Raw genomic sequence first — 22,383 nt, forward strand, 5'->3', positions numbered from 1 at the left:
ATAAAAGAGAACCCAACCCAAAAAGTTTGGTTGATTAGTCTGTGGCATTCTGTTAAACTGTTGCTTATGGCGGTCTCTGTGAGCTTCTCAGCGACATTCAGCCAGCCAGGTATCCTGCCTGCAGTAGATGGAATGTGGCAATGGAACGCTGGCTGCGCGTGTCATAATAGGCTCTGAGCCTTTATATACCCGTGCACAGCAGCAGCCACCTTCAGTCTGCTGCTGGACAGCCAGCAGCAGCAGCAGCAGGAGAGGTATGTAATCAGGAGCCCTCCTGCTAAGGGTAGACAGCTGCTCGTTCCACCCCACCCCCCGCCTTAATTGGTTCTCCTCCCTTCCAACGGTGTTGAGGCGGGTGGGAACAGCAGGGGGTGAAGGTGCTGTGTTTAAAGAGGTGGAGTTATGCAGATCTAAAACGCGTGGATTGCAGCAGCAGCAAGCCGAAAAGTGCAGGCATGTAAGGGATCTAGAGGTTGACAACATGTCTTCTTAACGGGAGTCCAGGAGCTCATCTCCACAAATGGACTTTTCAGGATCCTTGCGTGGCTCCGTAGTTTGAAACCAATTCTGGTTATCGCTTCTCAGCCTTTTGGCTAAGATCAAGTGTAGTATCTGTTCTTATCAGTTTAATATCTGATACGTCCCCTATCTGGGGACCATATATTAAATGGATTTTTAGAACAGGGAGATGGAAAAAGAGCTTGCTCTGTCCACTCCACGCATTGACCTGGTATTGCAGTATCTCCAGGACCGGTGCACCCCTTCTTTAATGCAGTTTCTAAAATCAGAAAGAATTGAATTCAATGTTTTTTGTTCATTTTGCTTGTTTGTCGGATTTGGGGATGGACTCTTTGGCTTTGCTTTTCTTCTCCTCATTGGATTTTTCATGTTCAAAGTTGCAGAAGCCAGATTACAAGCTCATTTTGGTTCAACTTCAGCAACTGTGCATTGCATTGCCATGTAATGTGATGCAATGCTATCTTTCTAGCTCTCCCTTTTTACTTCCTTTTGGATAAACAGACATATTAGGCAAGCATATTGGAGCTTTCACCTAAATAACTACAGGTGGTGAGATAAGCTGCACAATATAATTGACCTTTCAGTATATTGTTGCACACACACCATCTATTTAGCAAATGCCCTTGTTATCAACAGCAGCCTTTTAAACTCACCTGAGCTAACAGGTATGTGCGCTGGTTACTCTGCTGCGCTTAAAATTTCTTTTTTGGTTTGCTACAATGCCTTTTCTGAAACGTTGTCTCCTTCTGCTGGAACACTGACTTCTTTCATTTAATGCCTGCAGACTATAAAAGAGAACCCAACCCAAAAAGTTTGGTTGATTAGTCTGTGGCATTCTGTTAAACTGTTGCTTATGGCGGTCTCTGTGAGCTTCTCAGCGACATTCAGCCAGCCAGGTATCCTGCCTGCAGTAGATGGAATGTGGCAATGGAACGCTGGCTGCGCGTGTCATAATAGGCTCTGAGCCTTTATATACCTGTGCACAGCAGCAGCCACCTTCAGTCTGCTGCTGGACAGCCAGCAGCAGCAGCAGCAGGAGAGGTATGTAATCAGGAGCCCTCCTGCTAAGGGTAGACAGCTGCTCGTTCCACCCCACCCCCCGCCTTAATTGGTTCTCCTCCCTTCCAACGGTGTTGAGGCGGGTGGGAACAGCAGGGGGTGAAGGTGCTGTGTTTAAAGAGGTGGAGTTATGCAGATCTAAAACGCGTGGATTGCAGCAGCAGCAAGCCGAAAAGTGCAGGCATGTAAGGGATCTAGAGGTTGACAACATGTCTTCTTAACGGGAGTCCAGGAGCTCATCTCCACAAATGGACTTTTCAGGATCCTTGGGTGGCTCCGTAGTTTGAAATCAATTCTGGTTATCGCTTCTCGGCCTTTTGGCTAAGATCAAGTGCAGTGATTTAGCGATTGCTGCCTTGGTTTTGGTTGGAGGTGTCTAGGGTACCTGGCTCGTCGGCCTTGGGGGATCGTCCTTACCTAATTGTGGGGACTTCACCCCCTTGCTGCTATAGGCGTGTCGGCTTAGTCCCCAGACAACGGGAAGTGATCATACTCGCTCCTTCTGTGTGTTGGAGTGGAGATTACGCTCATTCTGTTGGAGAATCATGGCAACAGAGGCGGAGTTGTGGCCGAAGTTGGAGGTTCCAGAACATGCACGTGTGGAGACCGCTTTCCGGATTTTTGTCCGGAGAGACTGTCAGAAGGTTAAGGACTTTCGGTTTATTATGAAGGAGATCATCTTGGGTGTCGCAAAGGTGAATAAAGAAGACATCGTGGCAGTTATGGATTATCCCCAAAAGGGTGTCTATGACGTGTTTTTTGAGTCTAGGAAGATTTTGGAGAACTATATGGATTCTTTTGATGAATTGAGACATGAGAAGTTTGTTGGAATTCGGTTTCAACGTCACGTATTTAGTAGTGAAAAGATGGTGACAGTGAAAATGTTTTCACCACTGGTTCCAGAAGAGGACATTGTCACGTTTTTGAGTGGTTTTGCCAAGTCTGTAGTATCAAAAGGTAAAGTAATGAATGAATTCGGAGTATGGACGGGAAAGTGGAAATTTTTTGTGGAATTTAACATGAACAAGGATAGGAGTTTTTCCTACCCGCCTCAAAGGTTTAAGCTTGGTAAAGTAAGTGGGAATTTATTCTTTAATGGGATGGATTCCTTTTGTTCAATTTGTGAGGTATATGGTCATAAACGTGAAGACTGTACTGCAGAAAAGTGTTGGAAGTGTAAAGCGGAAGGACATGTTTCTAAATCATGTCCAGTAGAAAGGAATAAGTGTAACCTGTGTATGGAAATTGGGCATAGGTTTAAGGAATGCCCAAAGAGAAAGAGTAATAAGGAGAAGATGGAAAGTGCAAAGGCGGAAAAGAAAGAAAAAAAGAAGACGGTAGAGGTTCAGAGGCAAACAGAAGAGGAGGAAGCTGATAAAGAAATGGACAAAGTTAAAAAAGGAATTGCGGAAATGAAGGGAAGTGGTGTGTGTTTTGAAGCTTTTTTTCCAAAGGTAATCGCAAGTGTGAAGGCAAATAAAGAGAGGTTTTTTGAAACCTATAAGGTGGGAAGGACATGGATAGATTATGTGAATACAAACTTTGAATCTTTCTCGCAAGAGAAAGGACTGTTGGAGTATCTAACATATTATGCGTTGAAGGGAGGAATGCAGTAATGTGTTTTGTTTCCTTCCTCTATATATTATGTGTCTGAGAGGAAATACTGGTTGTTGTTTTGTTTTTTTTGTATATGCATTAAATAATGTTTTTTTGTTTTAAAATGACACGATGATGGATTTGGTCCATCACCGTTTTCAGAAGTATGGAATCGAGATGGTACTTGTAATCTGAGTGTTAAGAAAAAAAAAAAAAAAAAAATCTGTTCTTATCAGTTTAATATCTGATACGTCCCCTATCTGGGGACCATATATTAAATGGATTTTTAGAACAGGGAGATGGAAAAAGAGCTTGCTCTGTCCACTCCACGCATTGACCTGGTATTGCAGTATCTCCAGGACCGGTGCACCCCTTCTTTAATGCAGTTTCTAAAATCAGAAAGAATTGAATTCAATGTTTTTTGTTCATTTTGCTTGTTTGTCGGATTTGGGGATGGACTCTTTGGCTTTGCTTTTCTTCTCCTCATTGGATTTTTCATGTTCAAAGTTGCAGAAGCCAGATTACAAGCTCATTTTGGTTCAACTTCAGCAACTGTGCATTGCATTGCCATGTAATGTGATGCAATGCTATCTTTCTAGCTCTCCCTTTTTACTTCCTTTTGGATAAACAGACATATTAGGCAAGCATTTTGGAGCTTTCACCTAAATAACTACAGGTGGTGAGATAAGCTGCACAATATAATTGACCTTTCAAGTATATTGTTGCACACACACCATCTATTTAGCAAATGCCCTTGTTATCAACAGCAGCCTTTTAAACTCACCTGAGCTAACAGGTATGTGCGCTGGTTACTCTGCTGCGCTTAAAATTTCTTTTTTGGTTTGCTACAATGCCTTTTCTGAAACGTTGTCTCCTTCTGCTGGAACACTGACTTCTTTCATTTAATGCCTGCAGACTATAAAAGAGAACCCAACCCAAAAAGTTTGGTTGATTAGTCTGTGGCATTCTGTTAAACTGTTGCTTATGGCGGTCTCTGTGAGCTTCTCAGTGACATTCAGCCAGCCAGGTATCCTGCCTGCAGTAGATGGAATGTGGCAATGGAACGCTGGCTGCGCGTGTCATAATAGGCTCTGAGCCTTTATATACCTGTGCACAGCAGCAGCCACCTTCAGTCTGCTGCTGGACAGCCAGCAGCAGCAGCAGCAGGAGAGGTATGTAATCAGGAGCCCTCCTGCTAAGGGTAGACAGCTGCTCGTTCCACCCCACCCCCCGCCTTAATTGGTTCTCCTCCCTTCCAACGGTGTTGAGGCGGGTGGGAACAGCAGGGGGTGAAGGTGCTGTGTTTAAAGAGGTGGAGTTATGCAGATCTAAAACGCGTGGATTGCAGCAGCAGCAAGCCGAAAAGTGCAGGCATGTAAGGGATCTAGAGGTTGACAACATGTCTTCTTAACGGGAGTCCAGGAGCTCATCTCCACAAATGGACTTTTCAGGATCCTTGGGTGGCTCCGTAGTTTGAAACCAATTCTGGTTATCGCTTCTCGGCCTTTTGGCTAAGATCAAGTGTAGTATCTGTTCTTATCAGTTTAATATCTGATACGTCCCCTATCTGGGGACCATATATTAAATGGATTTTTAGAACAGGGAGATGGAAAAAGAGCTTGCTCTGTCCACTCCACGCATTGACCTGGTATTGCAGTATCTCCAGGACCGGTGCACCCCTTCTTTAATGCAGTTTCTAAAATCAGAAAGAATTGAATTCAATGTTTTTTGTTCATTTTGCTTGTTTGTCGGATTTTGGGATGGACTCTTTGGCTTTGCTTTTCTTCTCCTCATTGGATTTTTCATGTTCAAAGTTGCAGAAGCCAGATTACAAGCTCATTTTGGTTCAACTTCAGCAACTGTGCATTGCATTGCCATGTAATGTGATGCAATGCTATCTTTCTAGCTCTCCCTTTTTACTTCCTTTTGGATAAACAGACATATTAGGCAAGCATTTTGGAGCTTTCACCTAAATAACTACAGGTGGTGAGATAAGCTGCACAATATAATTGACCTTTCAGTATATTGTTGCACACACACCATCTATTTAGCAAATGCCCTTGTTATCAACAGCAGCCTTTTAAACTCACCTGAGCTAACAGGTATGTGCGCTGGTTACTCTGCTGCGCTTAAAATTTCTTTTTTGGTTTGCTACAATGCCTTTTCTGAAACGTTGTCTCCTTCTGCTGGAACACTGACTTCTTTCATTTAATGCCTGCAGACTATAAAAGAGAACCCAACCCAAAAAGTTTGGTTGAATAGTCTGTGGCATTCTGTTAAACTGTTGCTTATGGCGGTCTCTGTGAGCTTCTCAGCGACATTCAGCCAGCCAGGTATCCTGCCTGCAGTAGATGGAATGTGGCAATGGAACGCTGGCTGCGCGTGTCATAATAGGCTCTGAGCCTTTATATACCTGTGCACAGCAGCAGCCAACTTCAGTCTGCTGCTGGACAGCCAGCAGCAGCAGCAGCAGGAGAGGTATGTAATCAGGAGCCCTCCTGCTAAGGGTAGACAGCTGCTCGTTCCACCCCACCCCCCGCCTTAATTGGTTCTCCTCCCTTCCAACGGTGTTGAGGCGGGTGGGAACAGCAGGGGGTGAAGGTGCTGTGTTTAAAGAGGTGGAGTTATGCAGATCTAAAACGCGTGGATTGCAGCAGCAGCAAGCCGAAAAGTGCAGGCATGTAAGGGATCTAGAGGTTGACAACATGTCTTCTTAACGGGAGTCCAGGAGCTCATCTCCACAAATGGACTTTTCAGGATCCTTGGGTGGCTCCGTAGTTTGAAACCAATTCTGGTTATCGCTTCTCGGCCTTTTGGCTAAGATCAAGTGTAGTATCTGTTCTTATCAGTTTAATATCTGATACGTCCCCTATCTGGGGACCATATATTAAATGGATTTTTAGAACAGGGAGATGGAAAAAGAGCTTGCTCTGTCCACTCCACGCATTGACCTGGTATTGCAGTATCTCCAGGACCGGTGCACCCCTTCTTTAATGCAGTTTCTAAAATCAGAAAGAATTGAATTCAATGTTTTTTGTTCATTTTGCTTGTTTGTCGGATTTGGGGATGGACTCTTTGGCTTTGCTTTTCTTCTCCTCATTGGATTTTTCATGTTCAAAGTTGCAGAAGCCAGATTACAAGCTCATTTTGGTTCAACTTCAGCAACTGTGCATTGCATTGCCATGTAATGTGATGCAATGCTATCTTTCTAGCTCTCCCTTTTTACTTCCTTTTGGATAAACAGACATATTAGGCAAGCATTTTGGAGCTTTCACCTAAATAACTACAGGTGGTGAGATAAGCTGCACAATATAATTGACCTTTCAGTATATTGTTGCACACACACCATCTATTTAGCAAATGCCCTTGTTATCAACAGCAGCCTTTTAAACTCACCTGAGCTAACAGGTATGTGCGCTGGTTACTCTGCTGCGCTTAAAATTTCTTTTTTGGTTTGCTACAATGCCTTTTCTGAAACGTTGTCTCCTTCTGCTGGAACACTGACTTCTTTCATTTAATGCCTGCAGACTATAAAAGAGAACCCAACCCAAAAAGTTTGGTTGATTAGTCTGTGGCATTCTGTTAAACTGTTGCTTATGGCGGTCTCTGTGAGCTTCTCAGCGACATTCAGCCAGCCAGGTATCCTGCCTGCAGTAGATGGAATGTGGCAATGGAACGCTGGCTGCGCGTGTCATAATAGGCTCTGAGCCTTTATATACCTGTGCACAGCAGCAGCCACCTTCAGTCTGCTGCTGGACAGCCAGCAGCAGCAGCAGCAGGAGAGGTATGTAATCAGGAGCCCTCCTGCTAAGGGTAGACAGCTGCTCGTTCCACCCCACCCCCCGCCTTAATTGGTTCTCCTCCCTTCCAAGGGTGTTGAGGCGGGTGGGAACAGCAGGGGGTGAAGGTGCTGTGTTTAAAGAGGTGGAGTTATGCAGATCTAAAACGCGTGGATTGCAGCAGCAGCAAGCCGAAAAGTGCAGGCATGTAAGGGATCTAGAGGTTGACAACATGTCTTCTTAACGGGAGTCCAGGAGCTCATCTCCACAAATGGACTTTTCAGGATCCTTGGGTGGCTCCGTAGTTTGAAACCAATTCTGGTTATCGCTTCTCGGCCTTTTGGCTAAGATCAAGTGTAGTATCTGTTCTTATCAGTTTAATATCTGATACGTCCCCTATCTGGGGACCATATATTAAATGGATTTTTAGAACAGGGAGATGGAAAAAGAGCTTGCTCTGTCCACTCCACGCATTGACCTGGTATTGCAGTATCTCCAGGACCGGTGCACCCCTTCTTTAATGCAGTTTCTAAAATCAGAAAGAATTGAATTCAATGTTTTTTGTTCATTTTGCTTGTTTGTCGGATTTGGGGATGGACTCTTTGGCTTTGCTTTTCTTCTCCTCATTGGATTTTTCATGTTCAAAGTTGCAGAAGCCAGATTACAAGCTCATTTTGGTTCAACTTCAGCAACTGTGCATTGCATTGCCATGTAATGTGATGCAATGCTATCTTTCTAGCTCTCCCTTTTTACTTCCTTTTGGATAAACAGACATATTAGGCAAGCATTTTGGAGCTTTCACCTAAATAACTACAGGTGGTGAGATAAGCTGCACAATATAATTGACCTTTCAGTATATTGTTGCACACACACCATCTATTTAGCAAATGCCCTTGTTATCAACAGCAGCCTTTTAAACTCACCTGAGCTAACAGGTATGTGCGCTGGTTACTCTGCTGCGCTTAAAATTTCTTTTTTGGTTTGCTACAATGCCTTTTCTGAAACGTTGTCTCCTTCTGCTGGAACACTGACTTCTTTCATTTAATGCCTGCAGACTATAAAAGAGAACCCAACCCAAAAAGTTTGGTTGATTAGTCTGTGGCATTCTGTTAAACTGTTGCTTATGGCGGTCTCTGTGAGCTTCTCAGCGACATTCAGACAGCCAGGTATCCTGCCTGCAGTAGATGGAATGTGGCAATGGAACGCTGGCTGCGCGTGTCATAATAGGCTCTGAGCCTTTATATACCTGTGCACAGCAGCAGCCACCTTCAGTCTGCTGCTGGACAGCCAGCAGCAGCAGCAGGAGAGGTATGTAATCAGGAGCCCTCCTGCTAAGGGTAGACAGCTGCTCGTTCCACCCCACCCCCCGCCTTAATTGGTTCTCCTCCCTTCCAACGGTGTTGAGGCGGGTGGGAACAGCAGGGGGTGAAGGTGCTGTGTTTAAAGAGGTGGAGTTATGCAGATCTAAAACGCGTGGATTGCAGCAGCAGCAAGCCGAAAAGTGCAGGCATGTAAGGGATCTAGAGGTTGACAACATGTCTTCTTAACGGGAGTCCAGGAGCTCATCTCCACAAATGGACTTTTCAGGATCCTTGGGTGGCTCCGTAGTTTGAAACCAATTCTGGTTATCGCTTCTCGGCCTTTTGGCTAAGATCAAGTGTAGTATCTGTTCTTATCAGTTTAATATCTGATACGTCCCCTATCTGGGGACCATATATTAAATGGATTTTTAGAACAGGGAGATGGAAAAAGAGCTTGCTCTGTCCACTCCACGCATTGACCTGGTATTGCAGTATCTCCAGGACCGGTGCACCCCTTCTTTAATGCAGTTTCTAAAATCAGAAAGAATTGAATTCAATGTTTTTTGTTCATTTTGCTTGTTTGTCGGATTTGGGGATGGACTCTTTGGCTTTGCTTTTCTTCTCCTCATTGGATTTTTCATGTTCAAAGTTGCAGAAGCCAGATTACAAGCTCATTTTGGTTCAACTTCAGCAACTGTGCATTGCATTGCCATGTAATGTGATGCAATGCTATCTTTCTAGCTCTCCCTTTTTACTTCCTTTTGGATAAACAGACATATTAGGCAAGCATTTTGGAGCTTTCACCTAAATAACTACAGGTGGTGAGATAAGCTGCACAATATAATTGACCTTTCAGTATATTGTTGCACACACACCATCTATTTAGCAAATGCCCTTGTTATCAACAGCAGCCTTTTAAACTCACCTGAGCTAACAGGTATGTGCGCTGGTTACTCTGCTGCGCTTAAAATTTCTTTTTTGGTTTGCTACAATGCCTTTTCTGAAACGTTGTCTCCTTCTGCTGGAACACTGACTTCTTTCATTTAATGCCTGCAGACTATAAAAGAGAACCCAACCCAAAAAGTTTGGTTGATTAGTCTGTGGCATTCTGTTAAACTGTTGCTTATGGCGGTCTCTGTGAGCTTCTCAGCGACATTCAGCCAGCCAGGTATCCTGCCTGCAGTAGATGGAATGTGGCAATGGAACGCTGGCTGCGCGTGTCATAATAGGCTCTGAGCCTTTATATACCTGTGCACAGCAGCAGCCACCTTCAGTTTGCTGCTGGACAGCCAGCAGCAGCAGCAGCAGGAGAGGTATGTAATCAGGAGCCCTCCTGCTAAGGGTAGACAGCTGCTCGTTCCACCCCACCCCCCGCCTTAATTGGTTCTCCTCCCTTCCAACGGTGTTGAGGCGGGTGGGAACAGCAGGGGGTGAAGGTGCTGTGTTTAAAGAGGTGGAGTTATGCAGATCTAAAACGCGTGGATTGCAGCAGCAGCAAGCCGAAAAGTGCAGGCATGTAAGGGATCTAGAGGTTGACAACATGTCTTCTTAACGGGAGTCCAGGAGCTCATCTCCACAAATGGACTTTTCAGGATCCTTGGGTGGCTCCGTAGTTTGAAACCAATTCTGGTTATCGCTTCTCGGCCTTTTGGCTAAGATCAAGTGTAGTATCTGTTCTTATCAGTTTAATATCTGATACGTCCCCTATCTGGGGACCATATATTAAATGGATTTTTAGAACAGGGAGATGGAAAAAGAGCTTGCTCTGTCCACTCCACGCATTGACCTGGTATTGCAGTATCTCCAGGACCGGTGCACCCCTTCTTTAATGCAGTTTCTAAAATCAGAAAGAATTGAATTCAATGTTTTTTGTTCATTTTGCTTGTTTGTCGGATTTGGGGATGGACTCTTTGGCTTTGCTTTTCTTCTCCTCATTGGATTTTTCATGTTCAAAGTTGCAGAAGCCAGATTACAAGCTCATTTTGGTTCAACTTCAGCAACTGTGCATTGCATTGCCATGTAATGTGATGCAATGCTATCTTTCTAGCTCTCCCTTTTTACTTCCTTTTGGATAAACAGACATATTAGGCAAGCATTTTGGAGCTTTCACCTAAATAACTACAGGTGGTGAGATAAGCTGCACAATATAATTGACCTTTCAGTATATTGTTGCACACACACCATCTATTTAGCAAATGCCCTTGTTATCAACAGCAGCCTTTTAAACTCACCTGAGCTAACAGGTATGTGCGCTGGTTACTCTGCTGCGCTTAAAATTTCTTTTTTGGTTTGCTACAATGCCTTTTCTGAAACGTTGTCTCCTTCTGCTGGAACACTGACTTCTTTCATTTAATGCCTGCAGACTATAAAAGAGAACCCAACCCAAAAAGTTTGGTTGATTAGTCTGTGGCATTCTGTTAAACTGTTGCTTATGGCGGTCTCTGTGAGCTTCTCAGCGACATTCAGCCAGCCAGGTATCCTGCCTGCAGTAGATGGAATGTGGCAATGGAACGCTGGCTGCGCGTGTCATAATAGGCTCTGAGCCTTTATATACCTGTGCACAGCAGCAGCCACCTTCAGTCTGCTGCTGGACAGCCAGCAGCAGCAGCAGCAGGAGAGGTATGTAATCAGGAGCCCTCCTGCTAAGGGTAGACAGCTGCTCGTTCCACCCCACCCCCCGCCTTAATTGGTTCTCCTCCCTTCCAACGGTGTTGAGGCGGGTGGGAACAGCAGGGGGTGAAGGTGCTGTGTTTAAAGAGGTGGAGTTATGCAGATCTAAAACGCGTGGATTGCAGCAGCAGCAAGCCGAAAAGTGCAGGCATGTAAGGGATCTAGAGGTTGACAACATGTCTTCTTAACGGGAGTCCAGGAGCTCATCTCCACAAATGGACTTTTCAGGATCCTTGGGTGGCTCCGTAGTTTGAAACCAATTCTGGTTATCGCTTCTCGGCCTTTTGGCTAAGATCAAGTGTAGTATCTGTTCTTATCAGTTTAATATCTGATACGTCCCCTATCTGGGGACCATATATTAAATGGATTTTTAGAACAGGGAGATGGAAAAAGAGCTTGCTCTGTCCACTCCACGCATTGACCTAGTATTGCAGTATCTCCAGGACCGGTGCACCCCTTCTTTAATGCAGTTTCTAAAATCAGAAAGAATTGAATTCAATGTTTTTTGTTCATTTTGCTTGTTTGTCGGATTTGGGGATGGACTCTTTGGCTTTGCTTTTCTTCTCCTCATTGGATTTTTCATGTTCAAAGTTGCAGAAGCCAGATTACAAGCTCATTTTGGTTCAACTTCAGCAACTGTGCATTGCATTGCCATTTAATGTGATGCAATGCTATCTTTCTGGCTCTCCCTTTTTACTTCCTTTTGGATAAACAGACATATTAGGCAAGCATTTTGGAGCTTTCACCTAAATAACTACAGGTGGTGAGATAAGCTGCACAATATAATTGACCTTTCAGTATATTGTTGCACACACACCATCTATTTAGCAAATGCCCTTGTTATCAACAGCAGCCTTTTAAACTCACCTGAGCTAACAGGTATGTGCGCTGGTTACTCTGCTGCGCTAAAAATTTCTTTTTTGGTTTGCTACAATGCCTTTTCTGAAACGTTGTCTCCTTCTGCTGGAACACTGACTTCTTTCATTTAATGCCTGCAGACTATAAAAGAGAACCCAACCCAAAAAGTTTGGTTGATTAGTCTGTGGCATTCTGTTAAACTGTTGCTTATGGCGGTCTCTGTGAGCTTCTCAGTGACATTCAGCCAGCCAGGTATCCTGCCTGCAGTAGATGGAATGTGGCAATGGAACGCTGGCTGCGCGTGTCATAATAGGCTCTGAGCCTTTATATACCTGTGCACAGCAGCAGCCACCTTCAGTCTGCTGCTGGACAGCCAGCAGCAGCAGCAGCAGGAGAGGTATGTAATCAGGAGCCCTCCTGCTAAGGGTAGACAGCTGCTCGTTCCACCCCACCCCCCGCCTTAATTGGTTCTCCTCCCTTCCAACGGTGTTGAGGCGGGTGGGAACAGCAGGGGGTGAAGGTGCTGTGTTTAAAGAGGTGGAGTTATGCAGATCTAAAACGCGTGGATTGCAGCAGCAGCAAGCCGAAAAGTGCAGGCATGTAAGGGATCTAGAGGTTGACAACATGTCTTCTTAACGGGAGTCCAGGAGCTCATCTCCACAAATGGACTTTTCAGGATCCTTGGGTGGCTCCGTAGTTTGAAACCAATTCTGGTTATCGCTTCTCGGCCTTTTGGCTAAGATCAAGTGCAGTGATCTAGCGGTTTCTGCCTTGGTCTTGGCTGGGAGGCGCTTGGGGTACCCGGCTCCTTGGCCTGGGGGGATCGCTACACTTATCGGTGGAGCTAAACCCCCCTGCTGCTATTAGGGAGTCGGATTAGTCCCTGGGCAACGAGAGGCGATCACCTTGTCACCACACATAGCTGTGGTGGCAACATTTGGAGGATTAAAAGGAAAAAACGGAAGGAAAACGGATCGTTGAGATGGAGTTTTGGAAAAAGAAGAGATGCTTACGTTTTTTTGTGAAACGGGAGACGGAAGAAACTTTTTTGGAAGAAAAATGGATTCTGGAAATTTTGAGGAAATATGAAGTTTTGGAGAAGGATATCTACTGTATGCAAGAAATAAAGCAAGGTAAAGTTTGTGATGTGACTCTAGTTTCTGAGGAAAAGTGCATTCATTTTTTCAAAGGCTGGAGTGAAGAGGATTCTGGGAAAATTGGAGTAAGTGCATCATTCATGGGGAAACCGAAGAGTGTGATAATTTACATGGACAATCCGTTTGTGGAAATAGAGGAGATAATGGTTTTTTTGGAATCTAAATGTAAGATGGTAAAGTTTCAGAAATTATACAGGAACAAAGTTGGTATTTGGAACGGAAAGAGACGTTTTTTGGTGTGGACAACAGGAGAAGAAAATTTGCATAATGGGAGGATTATGGTAAACGGGAGTTCTGGGTATTGTTACATGGAAAGCAGCAAAGGAACTTTTGAAAAGAACTTTGGAGGACAAAAGGAAGATATTGGTGATAAAATGAAGAAGGAAGTTGATGCGATAATTATAGAGGAGAATAAGCAGGGAAAAGAAGTTGAAAGTTTAAAGGTGAAATTGAAGAAAAAGGTAACGGTACAGGAAAATTGTGGATCAAGGAAAGTATCTGGTGAAAAGAAAGAAGTAAAAGAGGAAAAGGGTAAAGTGTTGGAGAAGGTGGTGACTTTCAGAGATGATGAGGAAGAGTATGATTGGGAACAGATGCGGTTAGAGCATGAGGAGGAAGAAAAGAAGTTAAGGGGTTTTGTTGGGAGGAAAGTAAAAGAGAAAAAGGGGATATTTAGTTTGGGAAACCGGGTGAAGTAATGTCAGTTGTGATTTGTTTGGAAACTGTTGAAACTGCAAACGAATTGTTATGTTTAACTTTATATATATTAATTCAAATGAAAAAATATAAATATAATATCTAAACACGATGATGGAACTAAAATCTTGAGTTTGGTGATATATGATTTAAGATTATAAAACTTAATTTCTGAGTGTTTGGAAAAAAGAAAAAAAAAAAAAAAAAATCTGTTCTTATCAGTTTAATATCTGATACGTCCCCTATCTGGGGACCATATATTAAATGGATTTTTAGAACAGGGAGATGGAAAAAGAGCTTGCTCTGTCCACTCCACGCATTGACCTGGTATTGCAGTATCTCCAGGACCGGTGCACCCCTTCTTTAATGCAGTTTCTAAAATCAGAAAGAATTGAATTCAATGTTTTTTGTTCATTTTGCTTGTTTGTCGGATTTGGGGATGGACTCTTTGGCTTTGCTTTTCTTCTCCTCATTGGATTTTTCATGTTAAAAGTTGCAGAAGCCAGATTACAAGCTCATTTTGGTTCAACTTCAGCAACTGTGCATTGCATTGCCATGTAATGTGATGCAATGCTATCTTTCTAGCTCTCCCTTTTTACTTCCTTTTGGATAAACAGACATATTAGGCAAGCATTTTGGAGCTTTCACCTAAATAACTACAGGTGGTGAGATAAGCTGCACAATATAATTGACCTTTCAGTATATTGTTGCACACACACCATCTATTTAGCAAATGCCCTTGTTATCAACAGCAGCCTTTTAAACTCACCTGAGCTAACAGGTATGTGCGCTGGTTACTCTGCTGCGCTTAAAATTTCTTTTTTGGTTTGCTACAATGCCTTTTCTGAAACGTTGTCTCCTTCTGCTGGAACACTGACTTCTTTCATTTAATGCCTGCAGACTATAAAAGAGAACCCAACCCAAAAAGTTTGGTTGATTAGTCTGTGGCATTCTGTTAAACTGTTGCTTATGGCGGTCTCTGTGAGCTTCTCAGCGACATTCAGCCAGCCAGGTATCCTGCCTGCAGTAGATGGAATGTGGCAATGGAACGCTGGCTGCACGTGTCATAATAGGCTCTGAGCCTTTATATACCTGTGCACAGCAGCAGCCACCTTCAGTTTGCTGCTGGACAGCCAGCAGCAGCAGCAGGAGAGGTATGTAATCAGGAGCCCTCCTGCTAAGGGTAGACAGCTGCTCGTTCCACCCCACCCCCCGCCTTAATTGGTTCTCCTCCCTTCCAACGGTGTTGAGGCGGGTGGGAACAGCAGGGGGTGAAGGTGCTGTGTTTAAAGAGGTGGAGTTATGCAGATCTAAAACGCGTGGATTGCAGCAGCAGCAAGCCGAAAAGTGCAGGCATGTAAGGGATCTAGAGGTTGACAACATGTCTTCTTAACGGGAGTCCAGGAGCTCATCTCCACAAATGGACTTTTCAGGATCCTTGGGTGGCTCCGTAGTTTGAAACCAATTCTGGTTATCGCTTCTCGGCCTTTTGGCTAAGATCAAGTGTAGTATCTGTTCTTATCAGTTTAATATCTGATACGTCCCCTATCTGGGGACCATATATTAAATGGATTTTTAGAACAGGGAGATGGAAAAAGAGCTTGCTCTGTCCACTCCACGCATTGACCTGGTATTGCAGTATCTCCAGGACCGGTGCACCCCTTCTTTAATGCAGTTTCTAAAATCAGAAAGAATTGAATTCAATGTTTTTTGTTCATTTTGCTTGTTTGTCGGATTTGGGGATGGACTCTTTGGCTTTGCTTTTCTTCTCCTCATTGGATTTTTCATGTTCAAAGTTGCAGAAGCCAGATTACAAGCTCATTTTGGTTCAACTTCAGCAACTGTGCATTGCATTGCCATGTAATGTGATGCAATGCTATCTTTCTAGCTCTCCCTTTTTACTTCTTTTTGGATAAACAGACATATTAGGCAAGCATTTTGGAGCTTTCACCTAAATAACTACAGGTGGTGAGATAAGCTGCACAATATAATTGACCTTTCAGTATATTGTTGCACACACACCATCTATTTAGCAAATGCCCTTGTTATCAACAGCAGCCTTTTAAACTCACCTGAGCTAACAGGTATGTGCGCTGGTTACTCTGCTGCGCTTAAAATTTCTTTTTTGGTTTGCTACAATGCCTTTTCTGAAACGTTGTCTCCTTCTGCTGGAACACTGACTTCTTTCATTTAATGCCTGCAGACTATAAAAGAGAACCCAACCCAAAAAGTTTGGTTGATTAGTCTGTGGCATTCTGTTAAACTGTTACTTATGGCGGTCTCTGTGAGCTTCTCAGCGACATTCAGCCAGCCAGGTATCCTGCCTGCAGTAGATGGAATGTGGCAATGGAACGCTGGCTGCGCGTGTCATAATAGGCTCTGAGCCTTTATATACCTGTGCACAGCAGCAGCCACCTTCAGTCTGCTGCTGGACAGCCAGCAGCAGCAGCAGCAGGAGAGGTATGTAATCAGGAGCCCTCCTGCTAAGGGTAGACAGCTGCTCGTTCCACCCCACCCCCCGCCTTAATTGGTTCTCCTCCCTTCCAACGGTGTTGAGGCGGGTGGGAACAGCAGGGGGTGAAGGTGCTGTGTTTAAAGAGGTGGAGTTATGCAGATCTAAAACGCGTGGATTGCAGCAGCAGCAAGCCGAAAAGTGCAGGCATGTAAGGGATCTAGAGGTTGACAACATGTCTTCTTAACGGGAGTCCAGGAGCTCATCTCCACAAATGGACTTTTCAGGATCCTTGGGTGGCTCCGTAGTTTGAAACCAATTCTGGTTATCGCTTCTCGGCCTTTTGGCTGCGATCGTATGACTGTACCTTGATTGGTGCGAGTCTCCTGGAGGAATCCGGACCCTTTTGTGGAGGATTTTCTGCTTTTTCCTGTGGTATTCCATACCGACAGAATCCAAGATGTCTTTTGTGAAGAACACCATCCGTTTGTCCGTGGATCCATCTGACCAGAACAAGAACAACGTGGTTTTCATTGTCCAAGACATCGTTGAAGGCAAAGCTGGAGCAAGACGTTCTGAGATCTTCAGTGTCAACGAATTTTCACGTCAAGGTAATTATGACGTTACCTTTATGGACCAGGATGTTTGCCTTAATGTCTTTGAATGGCTCCGTGGTCACTCTAGTGACCCCTGCTTGGAAGGAGTTAGATGGGAACCTTTGTTTGGTCTGCAAGAAAAGGAGGTGACTGTGACTGTCTATAACCCTTTTACAGACCCTGAGCTGCTGGAGTGCTTCCTCTCTCGCTACTGTGAATATGTGCGGAAGGGAGTGAAGCAAGTCAATTGTCTAGGAATCTTTAACTGTCAGTATAAATTCCGTGTGAAATTGAAAAGGGATCCTGACAGTGTGGGGGGCTTTAGACACCCTCCATCAAATTTTTCCGTTGCAGGCCATAGAGGTTTCCTCTTTTACCCAGGCCAGCCCATGTTTTGCCGTAGATGCTTTTCTTTCGGACATACCATGGTAACATGCCTTAAAGGGCAGTGTTGCCGAAATTGCAGAAAGGAGGGGCATATGGCCAACCAGTGTCCAGAGGCCAAGTCCTGTGATGTCTGTGGGAGTAGTGATCACATGTATAAGGACTGTCCTATGAGTGCACCTAGACGTTCTGATAAAGAACAGAAGGAGGAGGAGCTGGAGAGGAGGCAGATGGCAAGCGCACTGAAAGTGCTGGAAAGATTGGAGAGGGAGGAGAGAGAGGGAAGGAGGCGGGAAACTGGTAGAGCCTCTCCCTCTACGGCGCCAGAGGAGGTGTCCCTGAGACCATGTTCTTCTTCTGCTGAAGAAATGAGGAAGAAGCGGAGGGAAGAAAAGGAGTTCTGGAGGGAAGTGGCAAAGGTGGAGAAAAAGGCAGTGTCTGCGAGAATATCTAGGAAAGTGGTGGAAGCAGAGCTGCCTGAGATGATGACTTTTGGAGAGGCAATGGACGCAACAGGATGTGAAGTGCAAATCTCGGAACCCGACAGTCCTGAACACCCTTCGGGTCCTGAAAACATTGAAGATTTTTCTTCGGAGGATGATAGGGGTGCAAAGAAGAGTCGTAGGGAGGATGGTGGGGGCAGTGATGATGCAGTTTTTAGTGAGCCTCAGAGGAAGATCAGAACTGCCAGAATGAGGAGTGTGGCTGGTGAAGCCAGCGGGTCGGAAACCAGCTGTTCTGTTCTGATGGCGGAGGAGGATAGTGGTGGTGCTGGATAGTGTCACCATATAATATTGTAAATGTTTTTTCTTTTTGTCCTCTTGTGAGCTTTGGTTTAGGCCAAAGGCTATTTCTTTGTGTAATTGGTGAAGGAGTAGAAGTATTATGGGATTTACCATAGTGTCCCAAAACGTAAGAGTGTTTAAAAGTAAAGTAAGAAGAGCTGCTATTTTTGAGTTTTTAGCTATGCAAAATGCATCTATTTTTTGTTTACAAGAATGTGGGGTAGTGGATGGTGTGAAAGGGGATGAATGGTCTTATGGAGCGTCTGTGTGGTCGGGGAGTGCATGTAATAAGAATGATGGTGTGGGTATTTTGGTTAAAGGAAGGGAGGTTGTTTTGAGTGATTATTTGGTTATTGAGGTGGGGAGATGTATCCTTGCTAATTTTGTATACAAGAATGTAAAGTTTTGTGTTATTAATGTTTATGCGCCAGTTGAAAAAAATGAGCGCAAAAATTTATTTGAAAAAATTAAGCTTTTTGTTCCAGGAAGAATACCTGTGGTAATTGTGGGTGATATGAACTGTGATGTGGGGAGAGTGAATGTGGATGTGTCTGGGAAAGCATTATTGGAGTTAGTGAATGATTTTGGGTTGTGTGATATGCAGCGCGTGTGTAACATGAATCCTTTGTTGAACACTTTCTTTTCTGAGAGTGGTAGGGTACAATCCAGATTGGATTATTGTTTTATTTCTAAAAATATGGTTTCTGTTAATTATAGGCAGGAAAACGTTCTTTTTTCAGATCATGTGTGTATGTTGTGTGAGTTGGATATAAAAGTTGATGGAGTGTTTGGGAGAGGATTGTGGAAGTTAAATGTTAAACTGTTAGAGAATGAAGATGTGAGAAAGGAGTATGAAAGGCGGTATGAAGAATGGTGTAAGCATAAAAATGAGTTTGGGAATGTTTGTGAGTGGTGGGACTGGGTGAAGAAACAAACAAAAATGTTCTTTAAAAATTTAGGATACAAGTATGCAGCAATTAAAAGAGAGAGTTTTGTTAAACTGAACGCGCGGTTGAGCGTTTTGTATAAGTTAAGGGAAGGAGGAGTTGAGGTGGAGGAGGATATTTTAGAGGTAAAAAAGGAGATTAGTGAGTTTTTGTTGGAGAGAGGGAGAAGCATAGTGTTTAGGGCAAAGATTGATAAGATGGAGCAGGATGAGAAATGTTCTCGGTTTTTCTTTAAAAAAGTTTTTGGAAAGAAACAGAGTATGAGCGTGGTGTATGGAGCAGATGGAAGTGAGGTGAGTGGAGAGGATATGTGTGAAGAGGTGGCTAAGTTTTATGAGGATCTGTATGCAGTGAAACAGAGGGATGAATGTTTGGAGAATGATGTTTTGAGTGTGTTAGAGAGTAAGTTGAGTGAAGCAGAAAGAGAGAGAGTGATGGGTGAGGTGACTGGTGATGAGGTATGGAAGGTTATGTGTAGTATGGCTTTGAATAAGACGCCGGGGGAGGATGGCCTCCCAGTAGAATTTTATCGTGTGATGTGGGGTGTGATTGGTAAGGACTTTGTGGATGTATGTAAGTATATGTGGGGAAACATGGAGGTGACTGAGAGTATGCGTGCAGGTATGGTTGTGTTAATTCCTAAGAAAGGGGATTTGAAAAGTCTGAGGAATTGGAGGCCAATAACGTTACTTAATTGTGATTATAAAATCTATGCAAAACTTATGGCTAATAGGATGCGTGATGTGATAGAGAGTGTGATTGGGGATGAGCAGTGTTGTGCGGTACCTGGGAGGCGGATTCACGAGTGTGTGTGTATGTTAAGAGATTGTCTATGGGATTGCATGGGTCGTAAGAAGAGTGTATTTTTGTTAAGTTTGGATTTTGAAAAGGCTTATGATAGGTTGTCGCATGGTTTTTTGTTCAGAGTGTTGTTAAAAATGGGTTTTCCGGCTGATTTTGTTGGGCGAGTGAGAAGTTTGTATGCGGGTGTTTATAGCTGTGTTTTAATGAATGGGTATGTGGGTAGGAAAGTGAATGTGTTTTCGGGTGTGCGACAGGGGTGTCCTTTGTCCCCTGTAGCATTTATTTGTGCAATTGAGCCATTGTTGTGTATGCTGAGGAAAGATAAGGTAATTCGTGGTGTGCAAGTGCCGGGAGGTGGAGGAAAAGAATGGAAAGTGAGTGGTTATATGGATGACGTGTGTGTATTATGTGATTCTGAATGTTCGGTGAGGCGGGTGAAGTTGTTAGTGTCTATTTTTTGTGGTGCATCTGCGTTTAAAGTGAATTGGGAAAAGAGTGAGTGTAAGGGTTTTGGAGGCGGAAGTTTAAGTAGGGATGTAGGTGTGAATGTAGTGAATGGACCTATTAAAGTTTTGGGTGTGAAGTTTTCAGAGAGTTTGGATGGGAAAGAAAGTTGGGATGATGCGAAAGGAAAAGTTGAGCAGAAGTTGAATTTTTGGAAATTGAGGAGTTTATCCTTTTTTGGGAAGATTTTAATTGTTAAGAGTGTGGTGTTGCCAATATTTTTATATATTGCGGTAGTATTTCCACCAGGATATATGTGTATGAGAAGCTTGAATAGAATTTTATTTGTTTTTTTGTGGAACTCGAAAATGGAGAGAGCTAGGAGAGAAATTTTGGTTAAAAGAGTGGAAAAAGGTGGTTTGGGTTTTCCGAATTTGGACGTGTTTTTTGGTGTGAATATCGTTGTGTTTGTTTTGAAAGTGATTAGGGCGGATGGAAAGTTTTCATCTATGTGTAGGTATTTATTTGGAGCGTATTTGTTTCGTTTAAAGTGGCAAGAAAGGGATTTGCGATGTCCGATTGCTTTTGAGGTGCCTGTATGGTATGTGTGGGTTTATAAGTTTTTGGTGAGGTATGAACTGTGTGATGCAGATGTGAGATTGCTGGAGAATAAGAAGGCTGTGTATAGGATGATTGAATGTAGAGAGGTAGAATGTGGAATAAATATGGTTAGGGGTGGTGATGTGCAGAAGGTTTGGAAGAAAGTGCAGATGAGTGGTATGACCAACAAACAGAGTGAAGTTGTGTGGCAGTCTTTACATGGAGTATTACCTGTGAGAGAGTTTCAGAGGAATAGAGGTTTGGTGAGGAGTGAAATGTGTCCAAGAAATGGCTGTGGTGGAAGGGAAAGTGTGTTGCATGTTTTTTGGAATTGCCAGTATGCTAGAGATGTGATTGGGAGAATGGGGCCTTTGTGTAAAGAATTGTGTGGTGTGAATTTGTTGTCTTTTGAGTTGTTTATGTTTGGTTTGGGAATATGTGATGGGACGAAGGAAAGAGTCTTGTGGTTGATGCTTGCATGTATAAAGGAAGTGTTATGGGATGTGAGGAATGTGTATGTGTTTAAAAGGAAGGAAATTGCTGTAAAGGATAGTGTGAAGGTGATTTTGGGGAAGATGTATGTGTGTTTCCTATGGGACAAAAAGAGGAGAGGGGAAGTGGATGCAGAGGGAATATGGAAAGTTAAAAAGTGGAGATATATTGTTAGTACCTCTAGATTTTTGTTATTGTTGTTTTGAAATATGAAATAAATATTTCCGATGATGATGGGGACAGCAAATTGCGTATTGGATTTGACGCAGCTGTTTTGATGGAATTTTCCTTTGTCTGGTTTTCATAGACTGTGGAATTTCCTCGTCTGAGGAGAAAAAAAAAAAAAAAAAAAAAAATCTGTTCTTATCAGTTTAATATCTGATACGTCCCCTATCTGGGGACCATATATTAAATGGATTTTTAGAACAGGGAGATGGAAAAAGAGCTTGCTCTGTCCACTCCACGCATTGACCTGGTATTGCAGTATCTCCAGGACCGGTGCACCCCTTCTTTAATGCAGTTTCTAAAATCAGAAAGAATTGAATTCAATGTTTTTTGTTCATTTTGCTTGTTTGTCGGATTTGGGGATGGACTCTTTGGCTTTGCTTTTCTTCTCCTCATTGGATTTTTCATGTTCAAAGTTGCAGAAGCCAGATTACAAGCTCATTTTGGTTCAACTTCAGCAACTGTGCATTGCATTGCCATGTAATGTGATGCAATGCTATCTTTCTAGCTCTCCCTTTTTACTTCCTTTTGGATAAACAGACATATTAGGCAAGCATTTTGGAGCTTTCACCTAAATAACTACAGGTGGTGAGATAAGCTGCACAATATAATTGACCTTTCAGTATATTGTTGCACACACACCATCTATTTAGCAAATGCCCTTGTTATCAACAGCAGCCTTTTAAACTCACCTGAGCTAACAGGTATGTGCGCTGGTTACTCTGCTGCGCTTAAAATTTCTTTTTTGGTTTGCTACAATGCCTTTTCTGAAACGTTGTCTCCTTCTGCTGGAACACTGACTTCTTTCATTTAATGCCTGCAGACTATAAAAGAGACCCCAGCCCAAAAAGTTTGGTTGATTAGTCTGTGGCATTCTGTTAAACTGTTGCTTATGGCGGTCTCTGTGAGCTTCTCAGCGACATTCAGCCAGCCAGGTATCCTGCCTGCAGTAGATGGAATGTGGCAATGGAACGCTGGCTGCGCGTGTCATAATAGGCTCTGAGCCTTTATATACCTGT

The 22,383-nt window shown here is 43.5% G+C and overlaps 11 non-coding genes across 11 annotated transcripts; all 11 read left to right on the forward strand.

Annotated features, from left to right (window-relative positions):
- Positions 1 to 573: 573 nt before the first annotated feature.
- LOC141206014 (U2 spliceosomal RNA) lies at positions 574 to 764 on the forward strand. Its single transcript, XR_012276683.1, has one exon. It is a non-coding gene; the product is annotated as a U2 spliceosomal RNA (small nuclear RNA).
- A 2,599-nt stretch (positions 765 to 3,363) lies between these two features.
- Positions 3,364 to 3,549, forward strand: LOC141206350 (U2 spliceosomal RNA). The gene has a single exon (XR_012276979.1). It is a non-coding gene; the product is annotated as a U2 spliceosomal RNA (small nuclear RNA).
- Positions 3,550 to 4,665: 1,116 nt separating this feature from the next.
- On the forward strand, positions 4,666 to 4,856 carry LOC141206659 (U2 spliceosomal RNA). Its single transcript, XR_012277206.1, has one exon. It is a non-coding gene; the product is annotated as a U2 spliceosomal RNA (small nuclear RNA).
- Positions 4,857 to 5,971: 1,115 nt separating this feature from the next.
- Positions 5,972 to 6,162, forward strand: LOC141206660 (U2 spliceosomal RNA). Its single transcript, XR_012277207.1, has one exon. It is a non-coding gene; the product is annotated as a U2 spliceosomal RNA (small nuclear RNA).
- A 1,115-nt stretch (positions 6,163 to 7,277) lies between these two features.
- On the forward strand, positions 7,278 to 7,468 carry LOC141206661 (U2 spliceosomal RNA). The gene has a single exon (XR_012277208.1). It is a non-coding gene; the product is annotated as a U2 spliceosomal RNA (small nuclear RNA).
- A 1,112-nt stretch (positions 7,469 to 8,580) lies between these two features.
- On the forward strand, positions 8,581 to 8,771 carry LOC141206662 (U2 spliceosomal RNA). The gene has a single exon (XR_012277209.1). It is a non-coding gene; the product is annotated as a U2 spliceosomal RNA (small nuclear RNA).
- A 1,115-nt stretch (positions 8,772 to 9,886) lies between these two features.
- LOC141206663 (U2 spliceosomal RNA) lies at positions 9,887 to 10,077 on the forward strand. Its single transcript, XR_012277210.1, has one exon. It is a non-coding gene; the product is annotated as a U2 spliceosomal RNA (small nuclear RNA).
- A 1,115-nt stretch (positions 10,078 to 11,192) lies between these two features.
- LOC141206131 (U2 spliceosomal RNA) lies at positions 11,193 to 11,383 on the forward strand. Its single transcript, XR_012276797.1, has one exon. It is a non-coding gene; the product is annotated as a U2 spliceosomal RNA (small nuclear RNA).
- A 2,414-nt stretch (positions 11,384 to 13,797) lies between these two features.
- On the forward strand, positions 13,798 to 13,996 carry LOC141206309 (U2 spliceosomal RNA). Its single transcript, XR_012276945.1, has one exon. It is a non-coding gene; the product is annotated as a U2 spliceosomal RNA (small nuclear RNA).
- A 1,112-nt stretch (positions 13,997 to 15,108) lies between these two features.
- On the forward strand, positions 15,109 to 15,299 carry LOC141206664 (U2 spliceosomal RNA). Its single transcript, XR_012277211.1, has one exon. It is a non-coding gene; the product is annotated as a U2 spliceosomal RNA (small nuclear RNA).
- A 6,155-nt stretch (positions 15,300 to 21,454) lies between these two features.
- On the forward strand, positions 21,455 to 21,648 carry LOC141206320 (U2 spliceosomal RNA). Its single transcript, XR_012276955.1, has one exon. It is a non-coding gene; the product is annotated as a U2 spliceosomal RNA (small nuclear RNA).
- The last annotated feature ends 735 nt before the right edge of the window (positions 21,649 to 22,383 follow it).

The sequence above is a fragment of the Phyllobates terribilis genome, unplaced genomic scaffold, assembly GCF_046119375.1.
Source record: "Phyllobates terribilis strain yellow unplaced genomic scaffold, ASM4611937v1 Scaffold_142__1_contigs__length_4687701, whole genome shotgun sequence".
Lineage (NCBI taxonomy): Eukaryota > Metazoa > Chordata > Amphibia > Anura > Dendrobatidae > Phyllobates > Phyllobates terribilis.